This window comes from Monodelphis domestica, chromosome 2 (assembly GCF_027887165.1).
Source record: "Monodelphis domestica isolate mMonDom1 chromosome 2, mMonDom1.pri, whole genome shotgun sequence".
In the NCBI taxonomy this organism is placed as follows: domain Eukaryota; kingdom Metazoa; phylum Chordata; class Mammalia; order Didelphimorphia; family Didelphidae; genus Monodelphis; species Monodelphis domestica.
In genome coordinates, this window is record NC_077228.1 from 285,499,272 (window position 1) to 285,520,063 (window position 20,792).

The 20,792-nt window shown below is 39.7% G+C and overlaps 1 protein-coding gene and 1 pseudogene across 2 annotated transcripts in view; one reads left to right on the forward strand and one right to left on the reverse strand.

The window, feature by feature from the left end:
* Positions 1-20,792, reverse strand: part of TRERF1 (transcriptional regulating factor 1) — a 319,667-nt gene that overhangs the window by 280,103 nt on the left and 18,772 nt on the right. The gene's annotated exons all lie outside the window — the stretch shown is intronic.
* Positions 12,495-14,044, forward strand: LOC100619982 (nucleosome assembly protein 1-like 1; annotated as a pseudogene).

The window sequence follows — 20,792 nt, forward strand, 5'->3', positions numbered from 1 at the left end:
GGCAAACCTGGTATTTGTTTAGGTAATACTAAGGGATTATATCTCTGGCATAGGGTGGGGATGGGAAGGATGCAGGGGGAGGGGAGGATGGGTGCCAGGCTGCTGTGTAGGTTGGTTCTCAGAGGAGGTCAAAGGAGAAATAGAATCACAAAATTGAGATCTGGAAGGATCCTTAGAAATCATTTCATAGATCCCATATCCTTATAGAGGAAGAAACTGGGAATCAGAAAAAAGCCTGAAGTCATGGCCAGCAGGGTTTTTAATAAGGAGGGGGGGGAAAACTCTTTTGGAAGGCAGGAGAAAAATCTTTGGGTTTGAATCCTGCCTTTAATTCTTATAAGCTATTCTGCCATGATCACTTTACTTAAGTTACCCTCCATTTCCTCAGCAGTAAAATGGCAGATGAAATGATACAATAAGAGTAACTAAGTTGTAGAGTGTTGGGCTCTCATCTTGAATTCATCTTCTTGAATTCAAATCTGGCCCCAGACACCTACTAGCTCTGTGACCTTGGGCAAGTACCTTCACCCTATTTGCCTCAGTTTCCTCATCTGTAACATGAACTGGTAAAGAAATGGCAAACCACTCTAGTATCTTTGCCAAGAAAACCCCAAATGGGGGTTACAAAGAGTCAAACATGATTGAAAGAGACAGAACGCCAATGATAAATGAAATTTAAAAAAGAATAGAATGTGATATGATATAATACAATGCAATATAAGATAATATGGGACATAGTATGTTTTAGTGGATACAGAGCTGGCCTAGGAATCAAGAAAAACTATTAACATCTTCCCTCTAACTCTAAACTGGCTATATGATTCTAGGCAAGTTAATTAACCTCTTAGTGACTTAGTGACTAGAATTGGAAAAGAGTTAAGAGATCTGCATTGGAAAAATTTCCCCACTGGGAGTTCCCCCTAACAAAGAAATCTCAGGCCTGATAAAAAATAAAAATACACTGAAATGGAATGGGTGAGCCAGTCTGGAATACTGGATGGAAAACCAGCTCTTCTAAATCCAGAAGATATGATTTCAAGTGCTACCTCTGATTCATATTGGGTCAATGTGTTTTCTTAGAAGCTGACCAGCAAATGCTGGACCCTATGGACAACATTATCATTAATCCTTCCATTAATTCTATTCCCAGGGTGTACACTACTAACACTGGCACCTCATGCCTAGCTCTGTAACTCTAGGCAAGTAACCACCTTTCATTGTCTCAGCTCCCTAAGACTGTAAGCTGCCAAATGATGCAGGGTTTGCCCATAAGAGGGAGCTTCCTCGTCAGGACCAGGATGAAACCAGAGATCTGAAAAAAATAAAATATAGATAGGATAATATCTGTGATATATGGCAGCAAGGTGGCACAATGGCTACAGTGCCAGGCCTGGAATTAGGAAAATTAGTTTCCTTGAGTTCAAATCCAGCCTCAAACATTCATAAACTGTATGAATCTATGCAAATCACTTAACCTTGATGGCCTCAGTTTCTACATATGTAAAATGAACCAGAGAAGGAAATGGCAAGGTCTAGGGTCTCTGCCAAGAAAACCCCAAATGGGGTCACAAAGAGTCAGGCACAGCTAAAATAATTGAACAAGAAAATATTTGTGAGAGATTGGGCTTAGCAGATAGAAAGACACCTGGGCCTTCCAGTCAGGAAGATGTGCTCTAGTCTTGCCTCTACACATACCATTTACTCAACTACTGACAAATTACCTAACCTCTTGGACACCTAGCAGCTTTCCAAGACAGTAAGGTTCACTGATATCCATACCTAGAGCAAGGTGATTGTGAAGATGAAATAAGTTAACGTGTGTTCTCTAAATGCCAGCTATTGTTATGATGGAGGATCAAAGTCAGGACAGGAACCTAGTCTTCCAGACTTTCATTCCATCTTTCAATTTACTTCAGAATTCTTGTCTGCCTTCTTAAATCATATGTCCATGGAAAAACCGGTTGCATGGCCTCTCCAACCCCATGTAAAAGTTAGTTCAAACCATTCAGATTATAGTTTAATAACCTGAAACTAAAAACCTTGCTTCCTCATTAAGGTATGCATTTTGACTTTCATTATAGTGATCCTCACAGGTGGTCCATAGTCCTCAGACAGTTTATGAGGGTCCATGGGCCTGCCTCTAATTGTGCCATTTTTATAGAGTTTTAGTTAGAAGAAACCTTGTAAATGCCTTATTCTTTGAGTCATGCTGTGAGCTGCCAGAGCTTAGGATCATTCAAAGACATCATCATGTTAATAATGATGATAATAATCATGATGGCTAGCATTTATATAATGCTTTGTTTGCATTTTATATAATACATTTGTTTGCAAAGCTCTTTACAAATATTTCATTTTCTCCTTTCACAATCTTAGGAGGTAGGTGCTATAGTTACCTCTATTTTAGAGATGAGGAAACTGAGGCAATCAGAGGGTTAAGTGGCTTTCCTAGGATCTCCTCACATACCTGGGGGCTGGGGCCAAATTTGAACCCAGATCTTCTAGACTTAAGGAATGGTACTCTATCAAAGTGCCATGTAGCTGCCTTTGGTAGTAATAATTCCCTTCCATTAAAAAGAAAGGTGCAGCAAGGGAGCACAATGGATACAGCACCAGGCCTGGAGATGGGAGGATCTAGGTTCAAATTTGGCCTCAGACTCTTCCTAGTTGTTAACCCAGATTGCCTAGCCCTTACCACTCTTCTTTCTTAGAATTGATACTAAGACAGAAGGGAAAGGGCAGGAAGGAGAAGAAGACAATGATGATGACTACAGCAATTTGGTAGAAAAGGTACTAAAATTGGGTTAGAGACAATGGGTTCTTTTTTTATTATATTCATATATTTATTTCATTATTTCCCAGTTACATGCAAGGCGGCGTTTTTTAACATTCATATTTAAAAAATAAATTCCAGATTCTCTTCTTCCATCCCCTTCCCTGCCCCTTAAGAAGGCAAGCAATATGATACTGATTATTCATATGGTCATGCAAAATATATTTTTATATTAGCCAGGTTGCAAAAGACAACATACACACAAGAAAAATAACGTTTTTAAAAGTATGCCTAACTGAGACAATGAGTTCTAATTCTGATTTTGCTACTTACTAGGGTGTGTGACTTTAGGCAAGTCACTTAACACCTCTGGGCCAAAGGCCTCTCCCATAGATTCCAGGCCCATTACTCTTTCCATTACAGCACCAGCTGCCTGAAGCCAAATGAGAAGGAGAGAAGGGGGTAAATTTGAAAGATGTGGATGGTAGAATTGACCATACTTTGCAAGTGAATGGATATGGGGGAGGAGAAGAACTAAGGGAGAGTGAAGATTAACAATGACTCCTAGCATAATGCCTGACACATAGTAGGCTCTTAATAAATGTTGGTTGATTGTAAGGTTTAAGGATGGTGCTAGCTTCCATTGAAATAGAGAAGTCAGGAAGAGAAACAAGTTTTGGAAGACATTTTAGTTCTTTCTGATATGTTAGTTTGAGATATCTATGGGATATCCAGGTCCAACTAGAGCACAATACTCTCTCTCTCTCTCTCTCTCTCTCCCTCTCTCTCTCTGTCTCTGTCTCTGTCTCTGTCTCTCTCTCTGTCTCTCTCTCTCTCTTTCTCTCTTTTGCTCCCTCCCTCTCTCTCATTCCCTTTCTCTCAAAAAACCCTTACCTTCCATCTTAGAATCAGTACTAAGTACTGCATGTATAACATGGATTGAATTCTTGCCAACTCTGGAAAGGAAGAGGAAAGGGAGGGAGGGAAACAATTTGTATCATGGAAGTTCAGAAAACTTATGTGGAAATTTTTTATTACATATAAATGGTAAAAAAAATATACAATAAAAAGAATTTTTTTTATTTTTTAAAAAAGTATTCCAAGGTAGAAGACCAGTAAAACTGACTTGCCCAGGATCATATAGCCAGGAAGTATCATCTGAGGTCAGATTGAACCCAAGACCCCCCCCCCCAATTTCTAGCTCTATCCACTGAGCCACCCAGCTGCCCCTTGGAGTGTAGTCTCTCAAGTATAGGGGCTATAGCAGTACAAGTGCTCCTGTGGTCAGCTAGCTAATAACAACTATTTTCTGCAGCCAAGGCCAGCCCTTGGGTCACATACAGCCCCCCGAGGCCATTTATCTGGGCCCCACTTCACTTCCAGAAGGGGCACCTCTTTCATTGGTGGTCAGTGAAAGGAGCACTGTATGTGGCAATGCCGCAAGTCGATCACATACATTACTACTTCCAGTGACATAATCCTTTGCGTGGTGCCTTAGAACAAGGCACCGTGCAAAGGATTATGTGGCTGCACAATGGAAGATGTCAGCATGGTGAGTGGAGATCTGGGAGGGGATTCCACTCTGTGTATACTGCTGCCTGGTTAGGGTTAGGGTTAGGGTTAGGTTTTTGTAGTCTGGCAGTCTGAGGGACAGTGAACTGGCACCCTGTGTAAAAAGTTCGGGGACCCCTGTTCTAGTGGGTACAGTCTCCTTTGCACTATGTGGACCCCACCTCCATCCCCAGCTTCTGTCATATGCTGGTAGTCATGGGATAAGGAGTAAGAACAGGAGTGAGCTTAAAGCTAAGTTGATTATTAAATGTCTCATGGGAATATTTACATCTCAGAAAGCAGCAATCATTCCAATTCAGAACTTAATTTAGAGTTTTGTTGATTGTCTAGACTTAAGAAAGAGATGGAAAAAATATTAACAATGCTGATTAAACTTAAAAGCATGTTGTATGTACGTTACCACCCCAAAAGCTGGTTGTTAAACATTTACCAACATAGCCTTGTGCAGGATTCCCAGACAAGGTTGAACTAAAACTCTTCTACAGTGCCAGGTAAAATCTAGTGGAAGCAGTGCGCCAAGACTAAGCAATGAAGGACAAGATAATCTACAATGGTACAATATATCTCCAAATCCGTAAGAAGGACCAGAGATGAGAATGGGCCATACAAGTAGGAAGAGATCAGTTATCAAATTATCTAAGACACGGTCTGGGAAAAGGGCCAGAGGTAACAGGCATGTTCATAAAACAGGAGAGCACAGCCAGCAACAAGGTAAATGTGATCCCAGGGAGCAGGCAGAGATCATAGTCCCAGGCCAAGTGAGGGTCAACAAAATGGCCTGAAACTAGACAAAAACAGGGAAAGTCTGAGCCTGAAAACAGAGTTTATGAGAATTTGTGATATTTAGTGAGATGGGTATAACCCTAGGGATCTTTTTTGTTTTTTAAACCCTTACCTACTGTTTTAGAATAAATTCTTTATATTGGTTTCAATGCAGAAGAGTGGTAAGGGCTAGGCGACAGGAGTTAAAGTGAATTTCCCAAAGTCACATAGCTAGGAAGTGTCTGAGGCCAAATTTGAACCCAGGACCTTCCATCTCTAGGCCTGAGCCACCTAGCTGCCCCCTTCCCTGTGGATCTTTAAACAGGAATGTCTGGGGGCTGACTATCCCTGAAGCACAAGTCTGCCACCACTCCACTCATGAAGCTTGTGTGGCTCCCTATTGCCTCTACAATAAAATACAAACCAACCTTTCTCTTTGGCATTTGGAGGGTCAGTTAGGTGGTACAGTGGGGAGTGCTGGGCCTGGAGTCAGGAAGAGCACTTACTAGCTGTGTGACCATGGGTAAGTCATTTAACCCTATTTGCCTCAGTTTCCTCATATGTAAACGAGCTGGAGGATATGGCAAAGCCCAAATAGGGTCACAAAGAGTAAGGTAGGACTGAAAAATGACAACTGAAACCAAATACCAACTATAATTTTTAAATGAGAAACAAAAGAATGGACAGAACTATGTTACCATTAATACTTTAATTAATGAGAAAGTGTTTTTGAATCCTGTTTCTGACATGAGCTAGTTGTCTCTGGCCAAGGTCCTTAAATTCTCTGAACCTTAGCTTCCTATTTATTAAGTGGAGATAATAACACCTGTAGCACCTACTTCACAAGGTTGTTGTGAGGCTTAAGGGAGATAATAGAGATTTTGCAAACCTTAAACTATTATATAAATGTTAGATATTATTATTTTGTAGTGGGTAGCAGAAATTAGTGCTTAACATCCAGAAGCAGCATATCCACTGCTCATTAATCAAACAATAATTAGCAGTTTTATATCATTTAAAGGTTTGCAAAAATTTTTAAAATATTCTCATTTTATGAATAATATGGAAATATGTTTTGCGTGATAATACATGTACAACCCAGATTGAATTGCTTGTCAACTCCTGGAGGGGGGAGGGAAGAAGGGAAGGAGACAACATGGATCATATAACTTTGGAAAACTTGTGTGTAAATTTGTTATTAAAATAAAATAAACATAAAACTAAAAAATTCCCATTTTAATTATAATATCTAACATTTATATAGCACTTTCTGTTTACCAAGGACTATTATATTTACACTTTACAATTTTTTCATTTGATCTTCAACAACTACCCTGGGAAGCAGGTGACTTGTTGAGGCTCACACAGCTAGGAAAGATCTGAGGACAGGTTTGAACTCAGATCTCCCTGACTCTAGGATTTAGCACTCTGTCCACTGAGTCACCTACATAAAAAAGTTCATGATTTGAAATTAGAATTACAGGCAAACCTCCTAAACAAAAAGTTCTGCCACTTACTAGCTGCCTTAGCAAGTCACTTACTCTCTGTCTGCCTCAGTTTCTTCCTCTATAATATGAGAAAGTTGGCCCAGATGATCTCTAAGGTCCTTTCCAACTTTACATCTCTTATCAAGGAACATAGCATGGTACAGTGTCTTTGGAGCCCCAACACTTACTATGAAACCTTATACATGGTAGAAATTTAATCAATCTTTGCTAGATTAGCTTCAGTGTACCCCTGTTTTGATAAGGGCCCAAACCTAAAAGTCTGGCATCTTTCTCTCCACTAAAACAAACAGCCTACAGAAGTGTTTAGGTCAGTGATGGTGAACCTTAGTGCTGGGCCCTGCCCCCACCCCACCCCACCCCCTAGACAGAGTGCTGTGCCCCTTCCCCTCATTGAGTGCCAGGCTCTCCCTGACCCCTCCCCCTTTATCCCACACAGAGGAGGGAGGAAGTGCTCCCACTGGGCTGCTGGGTAGAGGGGCAGAGGAAGTGAGGAATGTCCTCAGCTAGTGTAGAGAGGGGGAGGGAAGTGGCCTGAGCACTCTGACCCCCTCCAGCTCTACCTCCTGTGAGCCTCCCACCTTAACCCCTGTGCACTCCCATTGGGCTGCTGCACAGAGGGGTGAGGGTGGGGTGAAGAAATGTCATAAGGCACAATGGAGAGGAGGAGCAGCTCTGCCAGAGTCTCTCTGCCTTTCTAGTAATGAATTTTGGGTGGGGTGAGGAGTAGGTGGCCATAGAAAATTCTCTGCATGCCACCTTTGGCACCTGTGCCATACGTTCACTATCATTGGTTTAGGTTTTCAAAACAGTTATTCCTGGTGACAAGTAAAGCCTAAGAATTCAGTACAAGAAGATGTTAACAGTAGAAAGGGAAGTGCATCAATCAGACCTTGCTCATTACATGAGAAGGAAGGGGCAGTCCAGCCTCCATCTCTGCTGGCTCCAGGAAATGACACCTATGAATCAACCCACAAATTGGGGTATAGTGTTTAACCACAGGACATTCTTAAAAGGATAGCCTTTTTTGAAAAAATTATTTATTTTTAATTTTAAAAATTTTTCCATGGTTACATGATTCTTATTGTCTCCCTCTCCTTTTCCCTCCCCCCTCCCAAGCAATTCCACTGGGTTATACTTGTATTATTTCTCAAAACCTATTTCCATATTATTCATTTTTGTAAGAGAATAGTCTTTTAAAAGATAGTCTTCAGTGGCATCAACTCATTTCCCAAAGGTCCAGTGCAAGAATCTATGAGGGGATTTCAGAGATAGCTAGGTAACATGATCAGAACAGTATTGGAATATTTGGGGTTTCTTTCCTTCCATGTGAATTTCCTCTGGGTCATGAGGCATTTGGTCTGAGGGATTTAGAGCCTATTTTGTGTTGTGTAGGGAAAGTGGTCAGGGTCACATTCATCTTACCTCTCTGAGTGCATGAAAGGAAGCAGCCTGAGGACCAAGGCAGAGTAGCAATCTATATTTGTCATTTGGTCACGGCTGACTTTTTATGACCTCCGTGGGGTTTTCTTGGTAAAGATACTAGAATGGTTGGCCATTTCCTTTTCCAATGTGTCCTCATTTTATTCCATTGATCCACCCTTCTATTTCTTAGCCAGGACCAAATTGTTTTGATGATTATTGCTTTATAGTACAGTTTAAGATCTGGTACTACTAGGCCACTGATGCATCACATTTTTTAAAATTCATTCCCTTGATATTCTTAATGTTTTGTTCTTCCAGATGAATTTTAAAATTAATTTGACTAGTTCTATAAAATGGTTTTTTGGGGGGGGAGTTCGATAGGTATGGCACTGAATGGGTAAATTAGTTTAGGTAGAATTGTCATTTTTATTATATTAGCTCAGCCTACCCATGAGCAATTAATGTTTTTCCAATTTTTTAGATCTAATTTTATTTGTGTGAAGTGTTTTATAATTGTGTGTCCTCATTTTATATTATTAAATTGGTTTAATATACATAATTAATGAAATATATATTTATATAGACCCACAATTAGGGTAGCTAAGTAAATAGAGTGTTGGACCTGGAGTCAGGCTCATCTTCCTAAGTTCAAATCTGGTCTCAGACACTTATTAGTTGTGTGATCCCAGCCCAAGTCATTTTACTCTGTTTTCCTCAGTTTCCTCATCTGTCAAATGAACTGTTTAAGGAAATGACAGTATCTTTGTCCAACATCTTTGCCAAGAAAACCCCAAATGAGGTCACAAAAAGTTGAACATGACTAAAAAACAATTGAAAATATATATGGCTAAATGACTGATACATAGTACAATCAAGCTATAAGAGATCAGAAAAAGAAATGTAGATATTATATTGGTCTAGATATCATGGAGAAGATAAGAGAATGTAAGGAAAAGGAAGGAAGGAAGGAAGGAAGGAAGGAAGGAAGGAAGGTAGATTTGACCTCAGACACTTTCTAGCTGTGTGACTGGTTCCTAATCATGTAACCCCAACTGCCTAACTGCCCCTCTGCCTTGGAATCAATACTTAGTGCCAATTCTAATACAAAAGGTAAGGGTTTAAAAGAGAAAAGAATATGCTGAACCTAACAGAGACCTGAAACTTCATGGAAAATCTATTTTTTTTTTCTGTTCAACTGTGTATATGTGAATGCCTATTCTCTTTAGTATTTGGTACATTCATAATCAAAATAATTTTTAAAAATACTAAGTAGAAGGAATTTAAACTCCAGGAGTTCCCAGTACTAATGCTTTCTCACAGGTCTAGACACACACCCATATTCACACCCACATACAATCTTGCCAAGAAGACAGTGTCAAAGTTCCACACCAATGAGTACTAAGACTCTGTGCCCTCCATACCCTAAAAGAAGAGGAAGAAGGCCCCAGAAAATATGGCCAATAATATAGATGTACACAGTCTCTTAGACCAAGAGCTGGATGGTCCTTGAGAGGTCACTTAGTACCAGAAGGACCCTCAGAGCCTGTACCACATGTTAGAGAAATGGCTCCTCTAACCCAGAGATGTTAAGTGACATATTTCATCTCACACAGGTAGCCCGCAGCAGAGCTCAGATCAGAATCCAGTGTCTCCAACTCTCTTTCCCAGGGGAGCACACTGTGTTCTTGTTGATGGGATGAGAGAGCATCCTCATTGCCTGGAGTTGGGTGCATTTTCTACCTGAGATCTCAGGCTACTCCTGGAACAGCTCAGGGGAACATAAACTCAGGTCAAAAGCTGCAGAGAACCAGACTTGCCCAGGGCTGCTTGAGCCACCGCAGCATTAGCTAGGATAAATAACAAATACTACAAGGTCATTCCACTGGGAAAAGCAAATAGCAAAGAAATGGGCATTTTAAGCAGGAAAAGTAGTGCAAGGCAGCTTTAAAGCCATCCGGTCAGCATAAGGACTTTATGTGCTTTAAGTGCCCCCAAGGGGCCGCCTCTGTGCAGTAGAGAGGCCAGTGCCTTTAGTTAGGATTGTCAACAGCAGTTTCAACACCCTGCTGTCAGTTAAAGTGATCCTAACTCTCCTAAGACCCTAATAATCAATACAAAGCTAGGATAGTGAACACTAGTAAAAACAACAACAGTTGTCTCAGTAGAGACAGAAAATCCTGGGTTCAAATGTGGCCTCAGACACTTCCTAGCTGTGTGACCCTTGGACAAGTCACTTAAACCCCATTGCCTAGCCCTTACTGCTCTTCTACCTTGGAACCAATATTTAGTATTGATTCTAAGACAGAAAGTAAGAGTTTAAAAATTAATAATAATGACAATTGCTGTTTAGTCATTCAGTGGCATCAGACCCTTCATGACCCCATGGACCATAACCATCCATGGGTTGTTTTTGGCAAGGATACTGGAGTAGTTTGCCATTTACTTCTCCAGGGGATCCTTTTGTCAGGCAACCAGAGGTTATCACACAGCTAGGATGTGTGTGAGGTCAAATGTGAACTTGGATCTTCTTGATTCCAGACTCAGCTCTCTATCCACAGTGTCACCTAGCTGCCTCCTAAAAATAATATAGTATTATATAATATTATTATTTAATACAAATTAACATATCAATTACTTTATGATTATTATAATTAATTGATATAGTGTTATGTTAGTATATATACAAAATAGCATATATACATAATATATATTGCTATATAAGTACTATGTGCCAAGCACTGTGCTGAGTACTTTAAAAATAAATCATTTGGTCCTCATAACAAACTCTGGAAGGTAGGGTGCTACAATGATCCCCATTTCACAGTTGAGGAAACTCAGGTTAAGTGATGAGCCCAAAGTCACAGAAAAAGTGCCTAAGGCTGGATTAGAACTCAGGTCTTCCTTATACCAGACCCAGAGCTTTATTTACTATGCCACCTAGCTGCCCTGAAATGAAATGAAACGAATAAGATGAAATTAAAATGATTGCTCAGTTGTTTCTGGACATTTTTTAAAAAACCCTTACCTTCTGTCCTAGAATCAGTACTAAGTACTGGTTCCAAGTCAGAAGAGCAGTAAGGATTGGCCATTAGGTTTAAGTGACTTGTCCAAGTCTACTTACTACACTACAGCTAGGAGGGGTGTGTGTGTGTGGGGGGGAACCTCCTCTCTCCAGGCCTGGCTCTCTATCCTCTCAGCCACCTTGCTGCCTCTGTTTCCAGACATTTTTAAAACTCTTGCTTTACTTTCATGGTTCAGAACTTCGTTAATTAGGATTCCAATAACTGAAAAATTCTGATCTCCATATTTCAATGGACGGAAGTGGACTGAAGTTGACCATTTTATATTCTCTATGGGGGAAATGGGATCTGTTTTAATAGTCAGTTAAAGCCAGTCAGCAACAACAGAAATAATAATAACAAACATGGAAGATGAGAGGGATACTACATGACTGGAGAAGGGCGAGTGATATCACAGTGTTCAAAAAAAGGAAGAGAACTATACCAGTGCTGGCAAACCTTTTAGAAATGCAGCGCTGGGCCCCATCCCCACTCCCCATCCCTGCCCCCAGACTCAGTGCTTTGCCCCTCCCCCCAGGGACTGACTCCCCCCCCCCCCAGACAGGGGAAGGAAGAAGAACTCCCATTGGTTGCTGGGCAGAGGGGCGGGGGAAGTGAGGAATGCCCTCAGACATGGTGGAGGGGGGAGGGAAACAGCTCTGCTCTGAGTCCCTCTGGCCTTCTAGTAAGGAACTCTGATGGGTGACAGCAGGCTTGCCCACAGTGGAGGCTTCATGTACCCTTTTTGGCTCATGTGCCATAGGTTCACCATCACTGCTATAGGCCAATGAGCTTGACTTTGATTCCTAGGAAAATTTTAGAAAGGGTTGTTAAGGCCACAGCAACTGCTGCCCTGTGTCATAACCTACTTGACATGGACTGTCCGGTTGCCCAAACAGCATATTTTATCAAATATTTGGAGATCTTATGGAAAGGAGGTCTAACAGAAAGTGATCAAAGAGACAGACCTGGACCAGTCAGCTGAATGAGGCAGTAGCCAGAGCCCCAGGCCTGGCATCAGGAAGAATTGAGTTCAGTTCCAGCTCTAGACACTGCAAGTTACTTAACCTCCATTTACCAACAATTTCCTTAATTGTAAAATGGGGATAATAATAGTACCTGCCTCCCATGATTGTTGTGAGGACCAAATGAGATTATATTTGTAAAGCACTAGCACAGTGCCTGGCACATTGTAGGTGCTGTATAAATGCTTATTCCCTCCCCAACAAATTATTGTTTGTCCTTTATTCTGATGAGAACTATTGACATCACTGGGTGATGCCTTGACCTGGGAGTGAATTAGCTTTAAGTGAGGCAAAGTTGCACAAAGTCATCAGCCTCAATTTGTGCTCCAGTCATCCAAATCCATTGGCAAGACAAAATCCAGGAGCACTGGTGATGACCCGGGATGCAATGGATATCCTTGGCATCCTGAATGTCTCACCAAGCTCTAGATCTCCATTGCACCTGCTTCAGCCTCCTTCATGCTGTTGGAATAAACTGTTCTCATTTGCCACTTCTCCTGGGGGGAAGTTTCCACAAGCCTGAAGTAGACATCCCCCTATCTCATAGTCAATCAAAATTCAAAAATTCCTTTAGGGTCTCCTTTTTCTTCATCTTTTCCCCCCTCTACTTCAAACCCTCTACTTTAACCTTCTCTTTCATTTCCTCTGATGTTTCTTCATCATCACCTGGTTTCCATTCCCATCCTTCTTCTGTAAGTTTTGGATTTGTTTGTATTTGAGACTTTCAGTTACCCCTTAGCCTGATTAAGCCCACCTGCACAGATAGTTTTACTGTGGTGTGATAGTGATACATCCTATGGCTTCTTAGAGCCACAGGTTAGATATGGGTGAAAGGTGGACTCCAAAAGTGGATGAGCAGCCCCACTTCCTTGCTGAACACCCTAAACAAATGAGATATTGAGGACATAGAAGAAACCAGTGAAGACACAAACACCAAAGCTCACCAGTTGAAAAATTCAGGTGATGCAGAATCCTTTAATTCTTGCAGCCTTTCCAGAAAGATTGATCGGTGTGGTGGGAACATCAGCTGAGTGCCAATTGGCCAAAAGTAGTTAAGCAATGTGTGAATGCCTACAAAACCTTCAAGTTAAATGTGCACAGATGGAGACCAAGTTCCATGAGGAAGTTCATGCTCTGGAAAGAACATATGCTTTCCTTTACCACCCACTTTTTGATAGGAGAAGTGAAAACTTCGATGCCATTTATGAACCTACAGAAGAAGGATAGGAATGGAAACCAGATGATGATGAAGATGTGTCAGAGGAAATGAAAGAGAAGGCTTAGCCTGAAGTGGGGGGGAAAGATGAAGAAAAAGGAGGCCTGAAATGAATTGTTGAATTTTGGCTAACTTTTTAAAAAATATTGCCTCACTTGGTGATGGGTCAGGAACATGATGAACCTATTCTGAAGCACATGAAAGATGTTAAAGTGAAAGCTTCAGTTAATGGCCAAGTGATGGATTTTACATTAGAATTTCACTTTGAACCCCAAAAATACTTCAACAAATGAGGTGAAGGCCTATATTGAATGCAGTTAAAAGCCAGAAGATTCAGTTCTCCTCCTGCTTTGGTGAACCAGAAATTATGAGTTGTACAGGGTCAGGTTGATTGGGGGAAAATCACTTTGGAAGCTAATAAGAAGAAATCAAAACATAGGGGACTGAGATGGAAATAGCTTCCAGTGATTCTTTTTTTCAATTTCTTTTCTCCTCCTGAAGTTACTAAAAGTGGAGACCCAGATGACGACATAGAAGCTTTCCTTATTCCCTATTTCAAGACTCATCTTTTGCACATGAGCATAAAGCCTCAAGTTCAGTATTATAGGGGGAGCTAGGTGGCTCAGTAGATAGAGTCCTGGAGACAGGAGGTCCTGGGTTCAAAACTGACCTCAGACATTTTCTAGCTGTGTGACCTTAGCAAGTCACTTAAGCCCCATTGACCAGCCCTTACCACTCTTCTGCCTTGGAATTGACACTTAGTATTTATATATATATATATATATATATATATATTTTTTTTTTTTTTTTTTAACCCTTACCTTCTGTCTTGGAGTCAATACTGTGTATTGGCTCCAAGGCAGAAGAGTGGTAAGGGCTAGGCAATGGGGGTCAAGTGACTTGCCCAGGGTCACACATCTGGGAAGTGTCTGAGGCCAGATTTGAATCTAGGACCTCCCATCTCTAGGCTTGACTCTCAATCCACTGAGCTACCCAGCTGCCCCCTCTTAGTATTTATTCTAAGGTAAGGGTTTGTTTTTTTTTTTTAAGATCAGTATTACATGCAAAACCCAGTGGAATCGCTTGTCAGCTCCAGGAAGGGGGAGGATAGAGGGGAGTTAGAGAATATAAATCATGTAACTATGGAAAAAAATTTCAAAAAATTAATTAATTTTTTAAAAGATCAGTATTAATATAATACACAGAAGAAAGCTATGATGGTGATGATAATGTGAAGATGATGATGATAATGACAAGAGAAGATAAAAAGGCTGATGATGAGGAAAAGGAAGACGAAGAAACTCATAAGGAAAAGGATCCAGAACTTGACCCAAAACAAAGATCAAAACTCAGCAAAGCAGCCATGAAGTCTTACCTGTATATTAATAGCCCTAACACAGCTATTCATTACTTACAGAATTGTATTTTGTAAGGTTTTTTTTTTTGTGAAAAGAATCAAGTATATAATATTTGTCAAAAAAAGGAAAAAATGAATGTTTAAGAATTAGTTCAAAATATAGATCCATTCTACCTAGCATTTTAATAGTATAATTTTCTGTTGGATATGTCGAATACAGTAAAATCCTCTAAAGCGTGTTCACTGCTACATAGTTTGGTTCTTGTGAAATCTTTTGTCATGCAGCTATTAGACTGCAGCTGTGAAAATTATCAGAACTGTTCATTGAGACCAATATTTGTTTAGAAAAAAAATCTTTCTGAAGAACCAAAGTATTTTTTTTCAACCCAGTTGTTAGACAGGCCTAAATCAGTTTGAGCTAGCTGTGCCTTGATTACTCAGTTATAGAAATGCAGTGAGTTATGCTAACTAGGAGACAATGCATTTGGAAATTTGGTTTGAGAAGATTAGTGGATCCTTGAGAATTTCCAGTAGGACCACAAATTTAATGTTCATAACTACCTGTTTGTTTTTTGGATTTTGGAATTTGAATGTGACATTCAGTCATTTTTCAGTCATATCTGACTCTTTTTGAACCCTTTTTAGAGTTTTCTTGGCAAAGGTACTGAAGTGGTTTGCCATTTCCTTCTCCAGCTCATTTGACAGATGAGGAAACTGAGGTAAACAGTTGACTGTGGCATAGAGTTCTGAAAAGAAACAGTTATATTAAAGTGATTGTTTACCACTGGGATGTGTGTAAAGTACTTTGAGGGAGAAAAAATAGAAAGTATTATTAGGGAGATGGTTGGCAAATATCTGGAAAATGTAGCAATTGTTACAAAGAGACATCAAGACTTCAGGAACAACTCCTGCCAAACTAACCTTATTTGTTTTGACTAGATTACTAAAATAGTATAATAGAAGAATGCTATAGATATGACTTGGGGCACTAGCTGGCACAGAACATAGAGTGCCTGTCCTGGAGTCAGGAAAAGCTAAGTTTAAATTTATCATCAGAAACTTAATAGTTCTATGACCTTGGATAACCCTGTTAGCCTCAGTTTCCTCATTTATAAAATGAGTTGAAGAAGAAAATGGCAAACCAATCCAGTATCTTTGTCAAGAAATCCCCAAATGGGATCATGAAGAATAGGAAACAAGTGAAAAATGATGGAATTGGGGTGGCTAGGTGGCTCAGTGGATAAAATGCCTGGCCTAGATTCTGGAGGACCTGGGTTCAAATCTAACCTAAAATGCTTTATAGCTGTGTAACCCTGGGCAAGTCACTTCACCCTGTTTGCCTCAGTTTCCTCATCTGTCAAATGTGCTGAAGAAGGAAATTGGCAAACCACTCCAGAATCTCTGCCAAGAAAACTCTAAATGAAGTCACGAAGTCATCCAAAACAACTGAATTATAATAACAACAGAGCTGCCTAAAAGTGGAGTGTGTTTTGTGCCTTATGAGGATCATAGGGCCCTCATCCCTGGAGGTTTTTAAGCACAGACTAGGCAAGCATTTGTCAGGCATAAATTATATTATTATAGTGGGATTTCTTAGTGTATGGGTTGGGATGGAAAGCTACCTAGGTTTCTTCTATTTTTCAATGCCGTGATTCTATAATACTTCTACAGTGCTTTAAGGCTTGTGAAATACTTCATTATTTTAAATAATGTATGTATATGGTATTTCATTGGATCCTCATAATAATGTATGAAGTAATCTCTATGCCTATCACTATTATTATTATTATTGTATAATAATATATTTATATATAACAATAATAATAAAACCGTTACCTTCTGTATTAGAATCAACTCTGTGTATTAGTTCCAAGGCAGAAGAGTGGTAAGGGCTAGGCAATGGGGGTCAAGTGACTTGCCCAGGATGAGATATTAGGAAGTCTCTGAGGCCAGATTTGAACCTAATATTATATAATATTCTTAACAATATTATATATAATATAAATATTATTATCCTCATTTCACAGTTCAGAAATCTGAGGCCTAAAGATATTAAGGGTCAGTTTGCTATTCTGGATATTAAGGCAGAAGACCTGTGTTCAAATCCTGATTCTAATACTGCCTGTTGATGTGATCTTGGGCAAGTGAATTAACTTTACTGGGCCTCAGTTTCCTTGGGTCTAAGAGGAGAGATTGAATTACACAGCCATTCAGGTCTCTTACATCTCCAGATATATGATCCTATGACTTCTGCCTTTCAAATTCAGGCCTTCCTGATTCTGCTAAGTTCACTGCACCAGGGAATGTTTAAGCTACTTAAGAAAACAGACTTTTTTCAAGGATTTCAGAAGCATTCATTTACTCTCCAGGAACATGATAGAGTCATTATAAATCACTCTCATCTACTCATTAAAGCAGGTTCCAAAAAGGGTTAGGGCTTTATGTGATAGGTTTTATGGGGTGGAAACTCTCTCTTTAGCAATTATTTCAAGATTACATGTTTACTCAACTGTAATGAGGTTTGATTCCTTTGTTAATCTGTAATTCTAATGGAGCTAACCCTTAGCGGGCCTGATGAGGGAGCTTTCACAATGACCAGGTGGCATAGCAGAAGATGGGACAATTTAGCTCTCTTCCTTCCTTTGCCTCATTAGGAAGAACTTAAATCTTCAACCAATTTTATTACAACTCTATTTAAAATTAAAAGCCCTGGGGTCCAGTGTGATGGCAGAGTTAAAACTGGCCATCTGGGTTGCCTGGGCTTCATAAAATTTACCCTGGGTAAACAGCACAAAATAAGCTTCCCCAAATGAACTTTTTTTTAACCCTTACCTTTTGTCTTAGAATCCAATACTGCATATTGGTTCCAAGGCAGAAGAATGGAAAGGGCTAATCAATGGGGGTGAAGTGACTTGCCCAGGGTCACCCAGCTGGGAAGTGTCTGAGGACAAATTTGAACCCAGGACCTCCCGTCTCTAGGCCTGGTTCTCAATCCACTGAGCCACCCAGCTGCCCCCCAAACGAACTTTTAAAAGCAAATTCAGATACATGTATAACCCAGTGGAATTGCTTTTCAACTCCAGGAGGCCAGAGGGAAGAAGGGAGGAAGGCAACATGAAATTTCCACTTTGGAAAATGTATGTGTAAATTTGTTATTAGAATAAAATAAGGATAAAATACTGTAAAAATAAATTTAAATTTAAAAATAAATTTAGAAAATTCAGTTGGTGGGAAGGAAGGGAGAGAGAGACCCTGGGAAAATGCTCTGTTGTGGGGAGACAGATACCCCTAGAATACTAAGGGCAGAAACAGAGGATAAGGCTAGGAGGAATATGTCAACTGGGTAGGGGCAGAGAATGAATGAATCATCAAGCAGCTTCCTATTTTTAGTAATTATTCTTGCTAATGAGGTGCTAAATTCATCAGTTGGTACTCTTTAAGAAATGTATGTGCCAACAGAGCCCTCTCAGTTTTAATGCCCTGGAGTAAAGCTACTGTTGGCCTGCTCTAGGCACAGCTCTGGGCGACACTTAGAGACACTTAAAGGAAATAGCTTAAAGGAGAAACAGTCCATTGATCAACTGATTGTTTTACCCTTGTAGTGCCAAGGACACAGTTGGATTGATTTTTCCCCCCATCAAATTGACTGGTTGTTCTAAGCATCTTAAAGACCCTAGCCTGAGCTTACACACACACAAATTAAATCAAGAGGAAAATCAAGCCAAGGTTTCATCAGAGAACACAACACTATCATTTTTTGCCTACCTCCTGTGAAACCTGTTGGAATGGTGATTGTACGTAATGCCTGTGGGTAGGACCTTATTTAACTAATAATTTGACTTTGACATTGTGGTATTCAGATGACAAATGATGGAGAAGGTTCCAAAATTATTCTACAATAGAAGGTGACTTAAAAAAAAAAAAGCTGGTATTTTACCCAAGGTCTGTTCTATATGTTCCAAGGTAGAAGCCTGGAAAAATCACAAAAGACGCATCAGTGACATTGTGAACATTTCTTATTCCTTCATTCCTTTGAGAGGAAATATAGCAAATAAATATATAGAAATGTAGCAAAGTGGAAATATAGAACGATATTGACTTTATTCCACCTGTGTGGGAAGCTGGGCACCTTTCCTCATACATTAGGGACTCAGCCCAAATCCTTGTCACCGCCAATCTGCTCTAGGAAAAGTGCAAGCAGAACAGGTCCCTCATTAATAAGATCGAGGGCATCATTCTAGGGGAGTGAGTGCTTTGGTTCCCCAATGAGTGCCCCAAGCATAGTCAGGGGAGGGAAGAAGATGCCTTCACCCCTAATTTTTCCTTTAATGCTTGGGGCCATAAAAAGGACACCAGGGTGAGAGGTGGGAATAAGCCCAGAGAAGGCACTACCTCCTGCCATATATAGCTAGCAACAGCTCAGAAATGCCCAGAATGCTTAGTGTCATTAGTTGAGTGGGTTACGATGTAGAGAATCTTAAGCCAAACTAGAAATATGACTGGCATAGAAAAATGTTGTAAAGAAAGCAGGCAAGTTTTCTGAGATGTTGCCAAATCTTCTCTTTTCTTCTTTCTCTGTCATTGCTTCAAGCCTCTTTATGTACTCAAAATTATCTGATTCTTCTCAACTCACCTCCCAATCTGGAGGAAGGATTTGATCAATGATTAGATAAATTTATCCATACTAATAGTAGTTTCCAGTGTTTTCACAGTTAGGAGCACTTGGATTTTAACAGAGGAAAATACCCAACGATTAAAGACTAATCTCTCTACTTGTGGAATACTAGGTGCTAGGGAGACAAAAAAAGTCCTTTTTTTTCAACTGGAAACATTTTTTGCCCCCTTGGAATCACACTATGGAGACAGCCACTAATCAATAAGGCCTAATGACAGGCTTCAGTGTAACATTGGTAGCAAGATCAAATTTAATTCTAAGTTTTGCCTGAGTTTCTCCTCTTGTTGAATTTTCATTCATTCCTTCATTAATCAAATATGTAGTAAGTGTATATTTTTTTGTGTTAGTGGACTAGGTGTCAAAGGGCATTCAAAAGAAATGAAGGTTCTTGTCATAGAAAAGACAAGACATAGGCATAAGATTACTAGTTGCAAGGCAACATGGAGTAATGAAACTTGGAAATTAGGAGGTCAAGTTCGTTCCATCCTGGCTATTCCTTTTGACCTGGAGCAAGTTTTCTTGTCCTGTCTCTGGGCCTCAGTTTTCTACTTTGTTTTGTTTCATTTTTAATTAAAATAATGTTTTATTTTTTTTCCCAATTACATGCATAAAGAGTTCTCTACTTTGGAAAATGAGAATGTGCATACCCTTTAACCCAGAGATACCACTATTAGGTATGTAACTCCAAAGGGATCAAGAAAATATGTAAAAAAAATCTATAGTAGCTTAGCTTGTTTAATGATGGCAAAAAAACTGGAACTGATAAACAATAATTGAAAAACAAATGAACAAGTTATAGTTCATAAAAGTGAGGGAATACTGTTGTGTTGTAAGAAATGATAAAGGGGAAGGCTTCAGAGAAATCTGGGAAGACTTATGTGAACTGATACAAAGTAAAGAGAGAAGAACCAGGAGAACAATTTTTACATACTGAAAAGAGTCCTTCTAACTTTACATTATAAAGATAATCAACTTTGAAGGACTCAGTGACCCTGATCAACACAATGACCAACCACAGTTCTAAAGGACTTAGGATGAAACATGCTATTCATATTACACTATTTCATAAAGAATTGATGGACTCATATAGTTTTCTTTCTTTCTCTTTTTTTTTGACATGGCTAATGCAGGAATTTGTTTTGCATGTATGTTTTAATAATACATACATAAATAATAATAATATATATTTAAATTTTTTTTTATTTCTCAGTGAGCAGGGGAGAGAGCTAGGTAGTAAAGTGAATAGAATGTCTGGCCTTGAGTCAGGAAGTCTCATCTCCCTGAATTTAATCTGACCTTAGACTCTTACTCAGAGTGTGTGACCTTGGCAAGTCACTTAACTCTGTTTGCCTCAGTTTCTTTGTCTGTAAAATGAATTGGAGAAGGAGATGGTAAACCCTTGCAGTTCCTTTGCCAAGAAAAC